Here is a 17961-nt window from a genome sequence, read left to right as displayed (position 1 = left end):
GCATTAGTTTAGCCGCAGATAAGCACTATTTAAAAGTGGTGAATTTTATTTAGAAGATAAAGAACGTTCGAGCCGACCAAAAAAGTTCGCAGATGAGGAACTGAAAGCACTACTCGATGAAGGGTGTTGCCAAGCATAAGAAAAGTTTGGAAAATCTTTCTCACTTCAAAACGTTTAAAAGCAGTCGAACACATTCAAAAGCAAGGCAATTGGATGTCATATAAATTAAAAGACGTCAAAATGCTACTTGAACGCTACAAAACGAAGTTGATTTTGCATGAGATTGTGACTGGTGATGTGAAATGGATTTATTGCGGCAACAATAAACGCAAAAAGTCATATGTAAAACCATTATACCAGATAGCTGTCTTACAAACTTATCGATCTCAATCATGTCTTTGTATAAAAAACGTTTTTACGTTGACAAGCAATCTTCAGGAAATTTGTCACAGAGTATTATTCGAGACAGCACTATAACCTCCGAACAAATTATTCGGATCATACCACTATAGCATAAAGCTGGCATACAAAGTGAACGATCGGAATCATGTGTTTGTATGGAAAACTTTTTCATTTACCGAGATATCTTCAAGAAACGGGTTATTTTGCAAGGCAATAGTGCAATCTCCGATCGAGTCACTATTTCATATAACTGTCATACAAACTTATAGATCAAAATGAAGTCTTCGTATAGAAAACTTTTTTATTTGACAAGATATATTTACTCTGTGGCAAGAGTATAGTCCAAGGCGCTATAATCTTCGAATAAATTATTTAGTAACTTTACTTCGACTTGAAGGTGGTTTATATCAAAAAACGTCACTATAAAGAAATAGTGACACGTTTTCCATTGGATGTAAACCGTTAGCCGGTTACTATTTAAGAATTAGTAAAGATATAATTGCCATAAACAATGCACCTGTGAGGTGTATCATGGCTTCGGTACAACCGAATTTAACGTTTTTTCTTGTTTGTGCTCTTTGATAGTTTGTTTTGACATTTCATTTTCTATTTATATTTCTTCGCTAAAATGAAAAAATATTGTTGTATTTCATCATACTTTTTTTTTAATTTTTAAAAAATTTTTTAATTAATGAAACTAAATTTGAGTTTACTTTGCGATAAGTTAAATGCTATAAGTTGTTATAAAAATACAACTTTCTCTAACAACGTAAATCGTATATACACCAAAACACACATATTCATATATGGTATAAGTTTTACCATAAATATATTATTGCGTGCAGTGGGTAGCATGTTTGCAATAAATTCGCCTCAATTGGCAAATAGACAATAAATGAACAATGCATATTGTCATTCACAATGGTCTTAGTATAAATATTTGTGTCTCTTAATATGCATATTATGGCTATCAAGTGCCGCAACTGCAGGCCTTTGTAGGTGTAAACATTTCCAGTTTTGCTTTAGCTTATCGCCTAGCAAATTGATCTTGAGCTTTCAGCTGACTTTGACTTTGACTGGGCAGACGCATTGGGCGGCTTGAACTTGATCAATTTATTTCAAATGAAAACGAGACAAGCATACAAGTATATGCAGAGCTTTGTACAGCAGCGGTCGGGGCTTTACTTGTGAAAATGAAAAGTTGTTGTATTTTAACTTGAAGCAAATAATTCCATCAAAAGTTGTACTGTAGACTTCCCTGTGGACCTTTCCAGTAGATAGTTTGTATTAATTTTGTCATATTTGTCCCAGAACATTCACAGATGTTGAATAGTATTATCGAAATTCGAATGTTTAGCCTTCTAAAACTTTAGTATTGGAAGTTTCCTATAGCAAAAAAACGTCAAGAAATGTTCACCAAAATATGTGTTTTTTTTTACACATCTGGCAAAAATACAATTTTCACTTATTTCGTTTTTTCTCCGTCCAATACCTAGTTAATGGTCGGATGACTATAGCATATAGCTGCCATACAAATTGAACGATCGGAATCAAGTTCTGTGAAAGGTATTATAGCTTCGGTGCAACCGCAGATAACGGTTTTTTTTATACTCTCGCAACCTGTTGCTACAGAGTATAATAGTTTTGTTCACCTAACGGTTGTTTGTATCACCTAAAATTAATCGAGTTAGATATAGGGTTATATATATATAAATGATCAGGATGAAGAGACGAGTTGAAATCCGGGTGACCGTCCGTCCGTCTGTCCGTCCGTCCGTCCGTGCAAGCTCTAACTTGAGTAAAAATTGAGATATCTTTATGAAACTTGGTAGACATGTTTCATGGTACCGTGAGACGGTTGGTATTGCAGATGGGCGTAATCGGACCACTGCCACGCCCACAAAACGCCATTAATCAAAAACAAATAACTTGCCATAACTAAGCTCCGCAATAAGATACAAGACTGTTATTTGGTACACAGGATCACATTAGGGAGGGGCATCTGCAGTTAAAATTTTTTTTTAAAAAGTGGGCGTGGTCCCGCCTCTAATAGGTTTAATGTGCATATCTCCTAAACCGCTAATGCTATAATAACAAAATTCACTCGAAGAAAATGTTTTTAGCACTTCTATTGACGGTGTGAAAATAGTTGAAATCGGGTGGCAACTCCGCCCACTCCCCATATAACGGTACTGTTAAAAACTACTAAAAGCGCGATAAATCAAGCACTAAACACGCCAGAGACATTAAATTTTATCTCTGAGATGGTATAAGATGACTTTATAGGAACCGCGTTCAAAATTAGTCAGTGGGCGTGGCACAGCCCACTTTTAGGTGAAAACCCATATCTTGAGATCTGCTCAACCGATTTCAACCAAATTCGGCGCATAACGTTCTTTTCATGTTTCTATGTCATAGTGCGAAAATGGGCGAAATCGGACTACAACCACGCTTACTTCCCATGTAACACCATTTTCAATTCCATCTGATTCTTTCACTTTCCACTATGCAAATCAGGTAACAATGATTATATCGGGGTAAAACTTTGCGTGAATAATGCAATTAAAGTATGCCACCTTGCGCCCAAAAATTGTCTAAATCGAACCAAAACTGTTCAAACCCCTAAGTACTAAATATGTGGACCCCAGTGCCTATAGTTGACCTTCCACCGAAAATATCAGTCAATCCACAAAGAAATCTCAAACGAGTATACCATTTGACTTTGCGAGAGTATAAAATGGTCGGTTACATCCGAACTTAGCCCTTCCTTACTTGTTTTTTGTTTACTTTTGATGATCCTGTCAGAAGTTCTGCTGTCAACGCGGAAGCACCTTTTTTTGCTCCACGAAACCATTGTAACCCCTTAAGTGTGCCTATTGTAAGAGCTTGAATTTTTAAATACGGACGAGTTTTATAGAACTTGTCCTAAAATATGAATTTTTGTTGCTTCCTGTTACAACAATATATATTTTTTTCATATTTAGGAGTGAATAAGTAACATTTCGAACAAATGTATCCTCAGTTGCCACCATCCAACAATTTTAATGCACATATATGTAAGTATATCGCTTTATAATTGGTGTTATCAAATTAATCAACTGATCATTGCCACAAATTTTATATATACTATATAACACAATTTTTTTTATTATTGCATTTTCTATACCTTTTTATATATTTTCCTTTTTTTATTTTTTATATTTTTTTTTAATTATTTTGTTTTATTTTTATTCATGTTTTTATTTTTATCTTTTTTTCTTCACGACTTGCATTTTGTGGCAACGGAAAATTGTGTCAATAAAACCATACAAGTGCCGTTAATGCTGCCACAAGTCAATGAGTACACCAGCAAGCAGCAAACCATTGCCCAAGTGGCTGATCAGCGCCCAAACGGCGTTTTGGGTTGCAACCGTTTGTGTGTGTATATATGTATATTACAAGTATATATGCAACAAGCATTCGCAATGCGCAAATTACCTTCATTTGTGGTTGAGTTTAGTTTTTCTTGCCACATTGCTTCAGTACTCGCCTAAATCGCACCTTTTCCTCAACAACTGAGGTTTGTTTGCTGGTTTTTTGTTATTTTTGTTTTCACATTAACACAAAATCGATAGTTAAGTTTGGTTTAGCACTTTTTCCACCCGCCTCGGCACTGCGGCTCCCCTCATGTGTTCTTCAAGTAATAATTCCTTCCACTTGCCTTACTAAATTATTTTTTCTGCTTTCTTCAAAACTGATTTGTGTCTTTAATACACTGTGGCACGTGCATATGTGTGTGTGTGTGTGTGCATTCATATATAACACTTATATACTTTGCATTTCTAACACTTTCACAGCGTTTGCCATTCATTGCTTTTATGAATTATGTCTACAATATTTCGTTGTTCGCACATCTTTTGTTGCCGTTTGTTGGCATATCTTCTGTCTGTCTGTTTGCCTTTGTCGCCTGTCTACCTTTATATATTCTGTCTGTCTTTCTATTGTCGCTTACTTGTGGCTGCTTCACAGTTGCCCTTTCATAGTATTTCTAACAATTACCAATCCATGTAACTGCCACAAACTACGCATGAATTGCCTGGGTATCTGGTGTCAAGCGCCCATTGAACACAACATGCTCACCTATGTCTCTTACACACATATACCTATATATACATATAGTAGCACTCAAACAACCCGACTAATGTGTGGAAATGTCACGTTTGTTGCGTCGCAACGGAAGCTCATAAAGGCAAAAATTTCAGCATTAAGTCGGAAGGAAACTTAGCCTCAAACACGCTCCTGCTTAGCATTTTTCTTTTTTGTGCTTCAATTTCAAGGCTTGAATAGATTGTTTTGGGTGCTTCATTGAATTTTTGCATGAAAAAATATATTAAATTTTTTCAATATGCGTATTTATAAAGTGTCTTGAGATATAATATTGACTTTTGTAATCAATCAGGACTTCATTTTCATTTATCCGGTCCTTATAATAATATCGCTCGTATTTCGAAGTTTCAGATTTACGAGCACACTTAGTGTGAAATTTAAAAAAACTCAATTTTTTCATATTTTGATAGGTTATACCTTTAACAAAAATGTATAAAAAAACATATTACAATTTTAAATCAATATCTTAAATTGTTTTTAAGTTACAGGCTTCTAAAAATTAACTGCTCTTTTCAGTCAGCTCCATCAGTTCAATTTGCTCTGGTGATTGCGCGGAGACAAATTCTTTATACAAAGACCTACCAGCAATTTTTTGATTTTTTAAACCATAGCTCAATGTACGATTAATATCTTCTCATCAAGAATTTGAATAAATAAAAAAAGTAGTTTTTTTTTCTCTGAAAAGTCGCCTTTTTTTTGATTTTTCTAGTGTAGCTGTGTTCCTTAATTTCATACACCCTAAATCATTGAATAATAACAACCCAGCAAACACAGTCTCAAACGTTAAAATATTTTTGATTAGCTGATTTGAAATCGAAGGTAATTCTAATACTATTCACTAGTACCTTTTCTTTTAATTATCTAATATTTCTTACTTCAATAAAGGATTTTTGTGTTCGCTGGTATATTCCCAACTCGTTTCCCTTAATATTCTTGGGAAATATGTAGCATCGTTGTACACTTTATAGGAGTTGCTCTGTGCATATTTTCATGGTTTATTTACTATCAAAAATATAATCGCGGTCGTAAAACATAAATACTCCACCTCCTGCATGTTCTTCTTTTCAAATATTTTTCGCTTACTCTCTTTTTCCTTAATTATTTTATTAACTTCGTGGCTAATACTTAGCGTACTGAAACTACTATTTGCATATATTATTCCGGTACTTACTGATAAATAGCCAGTGAATGTATTGTTAAGAAACTACAGGAGAGTTATCTGTTTATATCTGTCTGGCTTTCAAAATTCCTTCAATTCATTCAAGAATATTAGTCATAGTATTACAGCACAGAATTGCATTTCTCTTATTAAAATTCATCGTTCACCCAAGTTAGTTTCCTACAAAATATATATATAATATTCACGAATTAACCACCTCAAAACATAATCAGTAAAAAATTAATCTCTGGATTAAATATTTAGCATAAATTATATATTTAAAAGTTTAAACTTTCTTTCAGAGGTATAACAACTCTGTGCAATTAAATGACCATTTTAAACCTTTCTTACCTTCTTACTTTTTTACCTACTACTTACTTTTTTCAAATGTTGTGTTTTACTTTCAACTATATTTTGATTTAAATTATTGCAAGTAGAAGATTAACTATATCAGAGAATAGGTAATCATTTCATTTGTGTCGCAGACAGTAGCTCAGTAGAGCTATGGAAGAATGTATATAATAACGATAGCAACTACAAGTCTACATCTGCTATGTATATACCATTTAATTGCATAAACGTTTGCGTGTAAGCATGCTTCCGAAGCCTTACACTTTTTTTCGTATTATTTGAGCTATTTTGTAATTTTGTAATTTCCTCAATCTTATGCAATCTTATGCAATCGCCAAATACCCGCCGTAACAAATTCAAGTTCATGCTCAACCATGCAATCTTGAGTTTACAATGCTGCTTGTCTACAGCGACCTTAAAAGAAATCCAATTCAAGGCAAGCCCAACCAGGAAACGCACACACATACATACAAATACCGAAAGCGTTGAAAATAGACCGAATATATTGTGAGACAGTCAATGACCGCCTAAAATTGCAAACAAAGCACTGACGTAAGAATGCTGGCTTATCAACTAACTGAAGTAGATAAGTGTGTTATATATATGTATATATATATATATATATATATATATATATATGTAAATGTATACTGTAAATAAAAGTGTTGAGAATCCTTCTAACGCCGAATAGGTGAAGGAACTGAGCACGCAAGACACCTATTAAGACTTTGTATGCACCTGTGTATATGTGTAGGTGTGTCTGAAGAAAACGGTAAGCAATGCGAGACAATAATAGTAAAACGAACAGGGCTAAGGATATAAAATAGTGATGGCAACTTTTGGTGTTAGGACGCAAAAAAATGCGCTTGCAACTTTTGTTTAAAAAAATTAACCACGTAGCAATAACTCATAAATTGAAAAATAATCAGAAAATAAGCAAGGTAATGCGAATTTCGGCTGAAATCACTTTCTACCACGTTATTGAAAAGCTATATCCAATATAATGGAGCGTAATTATAGCACGTTTTTGCATCGCATCTAAAAAAAATACTGATTACTTTCGTTTTCAGATTTTTGTTTCCTTTTGGTGTCAACTTTCTTACGAATCCTTCGACATGTTGTATGAATCCAGTTATGTTTGAGCTTTTTAAAGTGAAATGGTTGAATACGACAAGTTGAATACGACAAGTTTAGAGAGTGTTTTGTACGGTGTTTTTCGGAAGTATTATTGAGGGATGTAATATTATAGATATAAAAAATTTTCACAAAAGCATTAAGAAATAATTGCAAGGGCAATAATGGTTTCGTTTTGATTTCCTAGTGAAAACATCTAAGGCTAGTGTGAAGCTGTTAAGTTGAAGGGTCCGTAACCCATATCGTCGTCTTCTTCTGACTCAGACTCCCCCTTTTTGGCTTCTAGGTAGCACACGACGATTGTTTATAGTGAAAGCGTACACAAATTCTCATTACAATCAGTTATATGCTTTTGAATCAAAATGCCGCACTTAAAACTTCACGATTGCTAGATTATAAAAATTATTATTATTTACTCTCACAGTCATTATTATTCAAAGGAATGAAAATGAAAACGTTATGTGGGCTAAATATGACGATATTGTTATAAAATTTCATAAATATTTCAGTTTAAATGCATTTTGGTTCATACTGCTCTATAAAGTGCTAGAACTTAATTTTCGAATTTTAAAAACCTATAAAATACAATGTAGAAATGTTATCTATACTACAGATCACCAAAAAAATATATGTGTATGTATTTACATGCGTTTTTTTAAAACTAATTCGTGCCTCTAGAGACCTGTTTAAGAAAAAATAACAATTTAGGTCTAGATGCTTGGTCAAGGAATGAAAACTATTCTACTATGTCTCACGAAATATATCGATAATATTTTGATTATTTATCTGTTTTATATATTCTAATTGTTATTTACAAATTGCTCAAGATTATAAGTTCAAGCTAAAATCTGGTGTAAAATCGATTCGTCTAGAGATTGTAAGTGGTATCAAAATCGTATTGGTCAAATTAGGTTAGGTTATAAGGTCAATCCTAATGCCGGTATATAATAGGTCATAAAGCCTTTAATCGACAAAGAGCTTTAAGCAATCACAAATTTGTTGAGACGGCTAATTTCATTTTCTGCTGTGTCTCCTTATTCGCCGAAGGTAAGACTGCCTATATGTTTCAATCTCAGTCTTGCAAAGGGTGCACTATAGAGCAGAAATAGTCTGTATGTTTTCACCTCATTCTCCTCCATACAACTTTGGCAACCATCGATAATGCGGTTCTGATATCTGTAACCAAATCAGATGCTTCTAAGAATTTTAAAGACTGTTGTTTGTCATACTCTACTAACTCATTGAAAAACAAACAACTACGACAGTTGGAATAATAAAAAATTTAAAATGCGTTTGTCTCTTATAGTAAAGAAAAGTATAAAGTCTAGACCTTTCTGATGAGTATAAGCATCTTATTGATTAACCAAAAGGAAAACACAAGTAGAAAAAACAACTGAAGACCAAATTATACTATATATGTACATTAAAAAGTATCATACTTCAAAGGATTAAATATAATATTGAGTCTCTAGCTATGGGATTTGATAACAAAAAGTAGCTTTACAAAAGCCAACACAGTCGATTCTCGATTGCAATTTTGCAACTCGTAATCCAAGCTCCCGCTGTCTGCGGCTTACGTGCGTTAAGCGTAACAAATTGTGCCCAGAACAGTAAGCGTCTACTGAAGAGCAGCGTTGCATGCGATTTGATGAACCGCATAAATCATTTTCTTATTTCGAACCGACAACAAATTAAAACGCAGAACAGCCACATTAGCAAGAAGGAAGAGACAAGAGCATGGAATGAAATAAATAATAAGGATTTACAAGGAATAGTCATTTAACAATAAACTGGCAACAACATATGTTCAAAGCAAAGGGGAAAATACAAAAAAAAAAACGAGAAATGTGAAAATCAAGGAAAAACTAGGGCAAATTCCTAAGGAGCACAGCGAGATTGTTTTCTCACTTACCAAGCAGTAGACGGCATGACGACAACGAGTGCATGCACACATCAAACGACAGTGCAATTTCAAATGCGAGTGCAATCGTTTATTGTTGAAAGGTGACATGCATTGCCATAGTTATCCTGTTGAAAGCAGCCATCAACAGAAGACAACTGACTAAGCATCTTACAGCCAGCGGGTTGCGGTAGAGAACTACTAGTTGAGAGAATGCAGCGCAATAGTATTGCAATAAAGAGCGAAAAAGTAAGAAAGAAATATTCTCAAAAAAATCTCATGGTGGAGCAGGAGGAAACAAGTATGATGGAATATGCAGGACATATATCTCAACGTCTATATGTCTTTAGGTCTTAAAAGAAAAAAACAACTTATAAATATAGCTGATGAGGGAACGTGCCACATGGCAATCATTTGCAAGAAATGCACCGATGACATTTGACTAGCGGAGCGTCAAGAGCGTTCATACCTGGTTAATGTCTATGAATATTACATATTTAATGAAGGAAAAAATATGTGACTCGTGGCCTTGGTGTCCGAAAAAGTACTGCTACGAACTCATTGTTTCCTATTTTCAAGATATTTTTTCCACTACTGAAATAGTTTAAATAACAAGAACCGATTTTCAGGCACGTAATAAAATTGCTGGTGTTTGCATCTATAATTTTTCTATATAATAGTATACTTGTGTGTTGAGAAGTCCTGCCCTTATAGTTTCATATGCTGTCCAAAACAGTTCAGCTCCTTCACAGAAACTTTGTAGTAGGGTGGAAAAAGCTTAGAAGTTTTATAAAAATAGTTTTTGAATGTTGCTTAATTAAGTGACTTGAGAGCACGATGGGCCTACTAATGAGTTAAATGCGATCTCTTAGGATCAAGCTTTCTTGCGACGCCCAATCTACCTTCTAACTAACCAAGTCCTAACTTTATACCCTGACATCGTATACTAAGTTTGCCACGAAGTTTATAACACCCAGAAGAAAACGTCGGAGATCCTATAAAATATATATATAAATAATCAGCATGACGAGCTGAGTCAATTTAACCATGTCCGTCTATCTGTCCGTTTGTATATACGCGAACTAGTCCCTCAATTTTTGAGATATCGATCTGGAATTGTGTACACGTTCTTTTCTCCCCAAGAAGTTTTTCATTTGTCGGAACCGCCGATATCGGACCACTATAGCATATAGTTGCCATACAAACTAAACGATCGGAATCAATGAGCTTTTATGGAAAAACTTTTCATTTGACAACGTATCTTCAAAACAACGGTGCTATTTCCGAAGAAATTATTCAGATCGGACCACTTTAGCATATAGCTGCCATACAAACTGAGCAATAAAAAACATGTGCTTGTTAGGAATATTTTGTATTTGTGAAGGATACTATAGCTTCGGTGCAACCGAAGTTAAAGTTTTTCCTTATTTTACCAGACCAAGTCTCAAATTTAACTATTTTCTAAAAAGTTTAGCGAAGAATAATTGAATTACTAAATTTCTTCTAGATTCAAATTTTAGATTCTCAAATTATATTAAAATTTTGCTTATCGATTGTTGGAAATAATCCCATTTTGGGTACATCTATAAGAAACACTGACCCAACACCCCAATTAAGTATTTGGACACTAAATTGTATTTATGTCTCTATATGAGTTTACGAATCTAATTAAATGTGTTAAAATCAAATTGAATCACTAAAATTCTAAACCAAAAAATGTTCAAAAATCAAATCGAGTTAAGTCGAATTACTACTTTCCATTCTTTACATTTTAATGAATTAAATTTACCAGGTTTTAAATTATTTTGGGTTCACAATCGTGCTGTAGCTCTACTCCCTGTTGCAGCTTCTTCTTCTCCTCACACGACATTTTGATAATTGAATCTGCTCTTAGACTCTACTAACACCAGCGTGCCACCAAGTGGCCGAGTAGACAACTTATTCTGACTACTATGTACTTCTGCTCCTACATTCTCACTTCTTCCCTTGCCTCTAACCATTGGCATTTTCTAACAGGCACTTCCTTAGGGAGCCTAAAATGTCACCAACATGCCACAGAACTTCAATTTATTTCATTTTTTACTTCCTTTCCTCCTTTCCGCTTTTTATTTATTTATTTATATGCATTTGAATTTCGCCACAAATACATACGTTTAGTTGCCACTGTGGCCTGTGGCGCTGCTGCAAATGGCATCAATACGAATGAGTTATCCTAATGTGTGCCAACCGGCAGCGGCAGTCAACCAACCATAGTGCCCCACCACGAACAAGCACACTGCTGCACTCGTGAAAGCACAATTCAGCTAGTGAAAGCTCGCAGACATTTTACATATCTTGCCGAGTTCTGCGCAAATATTTTTGCTCGCCTCTTATTGCACTACTTTATCACTATTTCCAGCTGCCTAACTGTGGAGTTTCATGCCTTTTTATTCTACCTACTTTTTTTTATTCATAACGATGATGATTTCTAATGGGCGTGTTGTTGCTATTGCTGTTGTTGTGAAAATGGCGTAAATCATTATGCAATTGCTAGATAGATTGCACATTTTACAGTGTTAAGAGGAGCGTTTAAGGATCTGTCTAGCTGTACTCATATACAAATATATGTATATAGCACAGTTAGTTTGCATCTACATTTAGTTTACGTTAACTGAGATCTTTGCTGGTTCTAAAGTTTGCCTATGGCGACAGCACTTTCACCTGTTTGTGTGCCCCTTTTAATTTGTCAATGATTGCAATTTAATTTAATTCAATGAAATCTCGTAATTGACGACGTTTACGCAGGAGAATATGACTTCTTTATCCTGCTATTTTTTATGATGCTTAAATTTAATTAAAATGTGTCTAGCAAAAGGAGCGAAAGCGCATTCACAGCAATTGAAAGTCCCTGAGGCAAATGGTAGCCACAGCAGAAAAATGGTTTTTATTCAGGCGAATAATTTTGAGGGGTGTTAAATGCAATTTGGTTCCTTTTTAAGGTAGTACGTGGAGTTTTGTCATAAAAAATTAATTCTTATTTTCCACTCGCCCTTTTTTTCGCTCTTAACAGAGTTGCCTAATATAATATGAAATATAGAATTTTTTACAATATGTTTTTCTTAGTATTCCTGGTGGTGTTCAGCAAAGTGTACATTTTTGACACGTGTTAATAATTAAATGGTTACATGATTATATATATTTTTTTCATTGAACAAAATCTTTTAAAGGTAGTTATTTATAGGAAATTTTATGCTCTACAAGAACCCACATTGTAGGAAATTTTATCCTAAACGTTTCTAAAGCTATGATATTTTTAATGAAAACTAATTTTCTTACATAGTATTTATAAAAGTAACTTTCAATTCTCACCGACACCTTTTAAAGTGAAGCTTTAGGTATGATATGATTTCTAAGTGTCCTTTTGGCCATTTTTAATATGTCATGATCTGTATTTTTTGTTTTTCATTGTATTCAGTAATGTTTACAATTTCATCATGGAAAGATATACGCAGAACGACGTTTACAAATTATTCAATTTTATTATCAAAATAATCGTTCTGCGATTGCAACTTTTCATACGCTTTTTGCCAATTTATGGTCTGATGGTTTCATCTGTGTGGTGCGGTATATAAACAAAACTGTTGATTCTGGTGATTCTGCAAGAAAATTCATAAATTAGTCATGAACAACCACTACATTTACCTAAATCGACAGCTTGGTGTGGTTTTTGGTCTGGTGGAATCATCGGTCCGTCCTTTTTTCGAAAAAAAGCTGGTGACACCGTTTCTGTCAATGGAGAGCGCTATAGATCGATAATAACCAATTTTTTATGGCTCCAATTAGTAGAATTTAATTTTGATAATATCTGGTTCCAACAAGACGTTCAATATTGAACGTGCTATTCATGACATACGACTTGATTTAGTGGAAACAGTACTCGAAAAAACACTCTTCTTGAAAAACCCTTTTTTCACTGAATCAAATGTGAAATGATTTTCAAAAATTTTCGAAAAATTACTCAATCATCACACCAGAAGGTATTTTATCAATAAACGATTTTATCGGCAAAAACGCTTTTCAAAGACTGATTCGAAGCTTAGCAAACTTTGTCAATATCTAAATAAAGGCACAGAAAAAATTGTTTTCTTTTTTTTTTTTTTTGCATATTTCGAGAGTGTATACCCTCAAAAAATAGCATACTAAAATTATAATTGAATATTTCAAATATTTTTTGAATAACAGTCTAACCTACAATATGTTTCTCTGTACCTATAAGATTTTGGACTTTATGAAATATGTTATTTCTGTACTAAAAATCACCTAATTTTTAAGCGAATTTGAAACTTTATCAAAGTCTGCCATTTTGTTGAATTTTAATTTTTTTTTTAATAATCGAAAGGTTAAATTCAAATAGGTTAATAATTTTACTTAAAACTTTTCAACCACGATGAAGGCCGCAACCACTGCAGCGGTTTAGAACCTTTTTTTTTAATAATTGCGAAAAACTCTAGTGATAAACTTCTATCTTTTGTTGTTAATTCTATCAAATATGATTTATAAAAGACTTGGCATTTTTTAGCATTTTCTCATAAGCTAGCAGCAAAATAATACTCGCTAAAGTAAAAAAATTGCGCATAAAGCAAAAACTCGACAATTTTTTTCAGAGTTTAACGAGATTTGGTAAATCATACGAGATACCGTTTTAAATTAAAGAAAAGGACTTTCAAAAAATACTAGGTAAGTTTCGGAATTTTTTTTTTTAATTATACAAAAAAAATTAAAAATAAAAAATGTTTAAATAACTTTTTTTTTAATTACTTAGATTTACGAATATACTATATATACAAATGAAACACAACTTAGATGTTAACAACTTTTCTAATGAGCTTCAGGTCAGTTTTGTTTGAGTTGAATGTTTTTTTCCACACTCTTACTAGAACCAGGTTTCTTGTTGTTCTGTATAACATAAATAAAATTATTATTTTATCTTCAAGAATATTTGTATGCATATGTTTCTTCAAGTGTGCATATGCGTCTTCTTGCAACTTAGTTAAATAAGTCAATCAAAAACTTTCTGGGAAAAATAGATTGTACAGGAGAACTGAGAAACCTTTAAACAAGTTGAATAATATGCTTGGAATCCTTCCTAAACAAAAGAATTCTTTTTATTGAAAACAAATTCAGAAAATGCAAAATTTCGTAGGTATTTGGAAGAATAATGACTTTTTCCCGGACAGCGTTTAATTAAATAATTAATTATATAGATTAACATTAAAGAGAGTTTAGGTATATTTGTTCAAACTTGTAATAATTCTGGTTTTTAAATTTTTTACTACATTTGTATATCGATTAGGTCAATAGTATATAAAGTTAAGGCTGCCGAAAGGTCGCCTATAATCACAATTTAAGTTCAAGTTCAATCTTTGCTAAAGTACCTTCAGTATTTTTTAAGTTAATGAAAATGAAGAGATCATTTTTTAGAGATAAATTTTTTTTATTTCAGTTATTCAAATTGCTGTACAATGTCATTCTCTTTGCTCTCCATTTTGTAATGAAAAAATTAAAATTATAAAATTAATTTGTTAATTTTTTGGCAATATAATACATAACCTTACTGTAATAAGTATTATATATAAATTTAGTAAATTTTTACTTACATTGATTGTGAAAAAATACAAAAGTTGCAGTCTTTGTATTATTTTATCGAGCCTTTAGCAGATAGTGGTGTCCCCAGAAGATGTAAATGGCAGCACAACAATTTTTTTTCTTAATTTTTGGTTTTATACACCCCCGCGCGCTGTCAAACACCTAACCGTACACATATAAAAAATTCAAATTGTAATGCACTGCACAATTCCTCTGATACCGATGATTGAAAAAGGTATTTTTATTATCTTCGTTTTTGTTTTTATTATTATGTTCTTCCTTGCTTATCCGGCCACAGCAGCCACGACACGACAGATGCTAAACACAACGTGCGCTGTCTGTGCGATATGAAGTTGCTTACTTCTGATTTTATCAGACACGTTGCACGTCGAGTTTTATTTCCGTTTATGTATTTTTGTTTTTGTAATTTTGATTTTGTTGCCCTTTGTTTTTGTATGGCACACCACCGCGGCGCGCAACACGCTACCAAATTATCCTTTTGCTTTGATCCTTCGTCGTAGTCGTTGGCAGCTTGTGTGTTTGTTGTTGTGTGGGTGTTACGCTATTTTTGGGGGAGGTTTAGTGTTGTCTAGCGTTGGCGTTCTAATAATTTGGCTCGTTTGTTTCGACGTATTTTTTTTACGCTCTTTTACTTTGATCTATTTTACATCGGTTTTCGGAATTTAGAACTTTCGTTTTTTAATGCTCTGTTATTGCACTTTCTTTGGAAATTTTTTTCGAGGATTCACTTTTACAAAAAATATATATTTTTTAGAGAATACCAATGCATTCAATTTTAGTTGGAATTTTGATTGATTTTTGATTTACTTGTAGCCAAAAATTTTTTAAGGATGCGCAAATATTAAGTCACGCACACATACAAACACTACACTGACAAATTAAGCATCGCTTTCGCTACTACTTAACCTTTGTCTCTCTGCTGGCTTTAGTGTATGTGCTCTTAAATTCTTATATCCTCTTCACTTATCCTTTTCCTATGTACTAGCGTATTTATACATATATGTATGTGTATGTGTGTGCCGGTTTATTGCCAGACTTTATAGACTTTTAGGCGCATAAACTTAACGCAACAATTGCTCACGTAAACTTTGTTTGCTGAAATTTGCCAATAATTTGATTTTTTTTACAGTTAAAAACGCAAAAAAAAATTGTTTTTTATATACCACGAAATTTTTTCGAAAATTTTTTAAACCACAAAAGAATCAGTAATTTCACAATCTTTTATTTATTTTTATTTTTGCATGCGAAAATCACCGGCTTTTACCAGTTACCACCATCACCCTTTTCGGTTGTTCTCCCTAAATTCTTATGCTGCTTTCTTCAAGCTTCACTGCCTATCTGATTATCTACCGACCTGCCGTCTGTCTAGCTGGTTGTCACTGTACTTCATCACACATTGACTCTGCGATTCTATGCCAATGGCTATTCACTCATCAAAAAAAATGTACCAATTCCGTTGAAATATTCTAAACGCAGCCAATTGCTCTTCCGTCCATCGTTCACAACAATTCGTTTCAGACTGAAAACAACTTTAGCCAACAAACAAACAATCAACCCACCGTAGTCTGACTGGACTGACACTGCCACTGCTTTTGCATGGCTATGGCTGTGAGTGATTAAAGCGCCGACGCAATAGCGGTGCCGTGCCATACGTAACGCAACAGTGCTTACGTGCGACGTTAATAAACCCTCCTCTGTCGTAGTAAAGCAATTTCAGCATATTTTGCTCTAGCTCATTCACATACTGACTGTGCTAGTGGCAGAGTTGCCAAAGTGTAAAAAATTAATTGTACAATTAATTTGTAAAAGCTGGATTTTTTTACAGTTAATATTTAAGTGGGTTCAAAATATTCAATCAAGTCATTATAAAATAACAGTTTTGTATTCTTTAGCTAAACCAACAGTGCAGAGTACTCAAAAGCGATCTGTTGGGGAAAAACACTTTTATTCGGATTATATAAATAAAATATAATACAATACAATCAAATAAATCCAATGTGCTCCAAATAAATGTACGTAAATAAATCTCTTTAATTTTTCTCTATTCTGTAACGCATATTATATAATGGAAGTTAAGATATTGTGAGTTCTGCTGCAATATAATGAATAAATTATATATTTTAAACTATTTTAAGATCATGAAAAGAGCCAATCTGTTGAAAATTTATAATATTAAATATAATATATTGTATATAATTAATACAAATAAATTTTATAATCTTATTTTTGGAAAAAATCTTACGGATTATGGATATTTACTAAAAATATAAATAGAATCTTTTCAGCGACAAAACATGTGAGTAAAATTTACTTCCATAACATACATACATACATAAGTTAATAATAACATATTATACTAATTTATACATGTAAACATGTAGTAGAATTTTTTATAAAATGTCGGTCTTTGGCAATAGAATAACGTCAGAGGCCCTACAAAATATAAATATAAGTGATCAGCGTGTCGAACTGAGTCGATTTAGACATCTCCGTCTATCTGTATATATTGTACGTGAACTAGACACTTACTTTATGCGATATCGATCTGAAATTTTGCAAACGTCGTTTTCTCTCCAAGTAGCTGCTCATATGTCGAAACCGCCGATATCGGACCCCTATACCAGATATCTGCCATACAAACTTAACGATCAAAGCTAAGTTTTTATGTGGAAAACTTTTTAATTTGGTAAGATATCTTCTCGAAATTTGGCATGGATTATTGTCCAAGACAATCTCCGAACGAATGCTATATTGGCATCCCTGTCCCATACTCAATAAATCTTTGTTGCTCTTTACATTGGACTCTTTGTAGCTGTGAGAGCGCATAATATAAACGTATGAATGCCATTGTGCTATTGTTTAATACATATCTACAAATATATAACAACAAAAGTGTTCGGCAGAAGCCGGCAAACCATAACAAAGCATCCGATCCCTTGTATGAACCGAAATACGATAAAACCAGTTTGAGGTGTAGATATATATGCGTGTGTAGCAGGTGTGTGCATAAACATTGGATACGATATATATTATATTATATATGTATATATATATATTCCTATATTCAAGTTATTTACGGCGAATTCAGCCGCAAAGTATGCAACGAAATACAGTATCGTGGTGAAAATACTTTTTTGCTCTTGGAGAACGTTTATAAATATTTACCTACATATGTATGTGTTTGGTGTGTAAATAGCTAAAGTTTATTATTAAATATCTAATA

General features: G+C 33.2%; 1 protein-coding gene across 11 annotated transcripts in view; it reads right to left on the bottom strand.

Annotated features, from left to right (window-relative positions):
* OtopLa (Otopetrin-like a) overlaps positions 1 to 15575 on the bottom strand; it is a 113170-nt gene extending 97595 nt beyond the window's left edge. For all 11 annotated transcript variants that reach the window (XM_070110786.1, XM_070110789.1, XM_070110785.1 and 8 more), the window contains exon 1: positions 14729 to 15575. The gene's annotated coding sequence lies outside the window, so the exon portion shown is untranslated. The remainder of the gene's footprint in view (positions 1 to 14728) is intronic.
* Positions 15576 to 17961: the final 2386 nt, after the last annotated feature.

Source organism: Bactrocera oleae, chromosome 5, assembly GCF_042242935.1.
Source record: "Bactrocera oleae isolate idBacOlea1 chromosome 5, idBacOlea1, whole genome shotgun sequence".
Lineage (NCBI taxonomy): Eukaryota > Metazoa > Arthropoda > Insecta > Diptera > Tephritidae > Bactrocera > Bactrocera oleae.
This window is presented reverse-complemented; position numbering and strand designations above follow the sequence as displayed.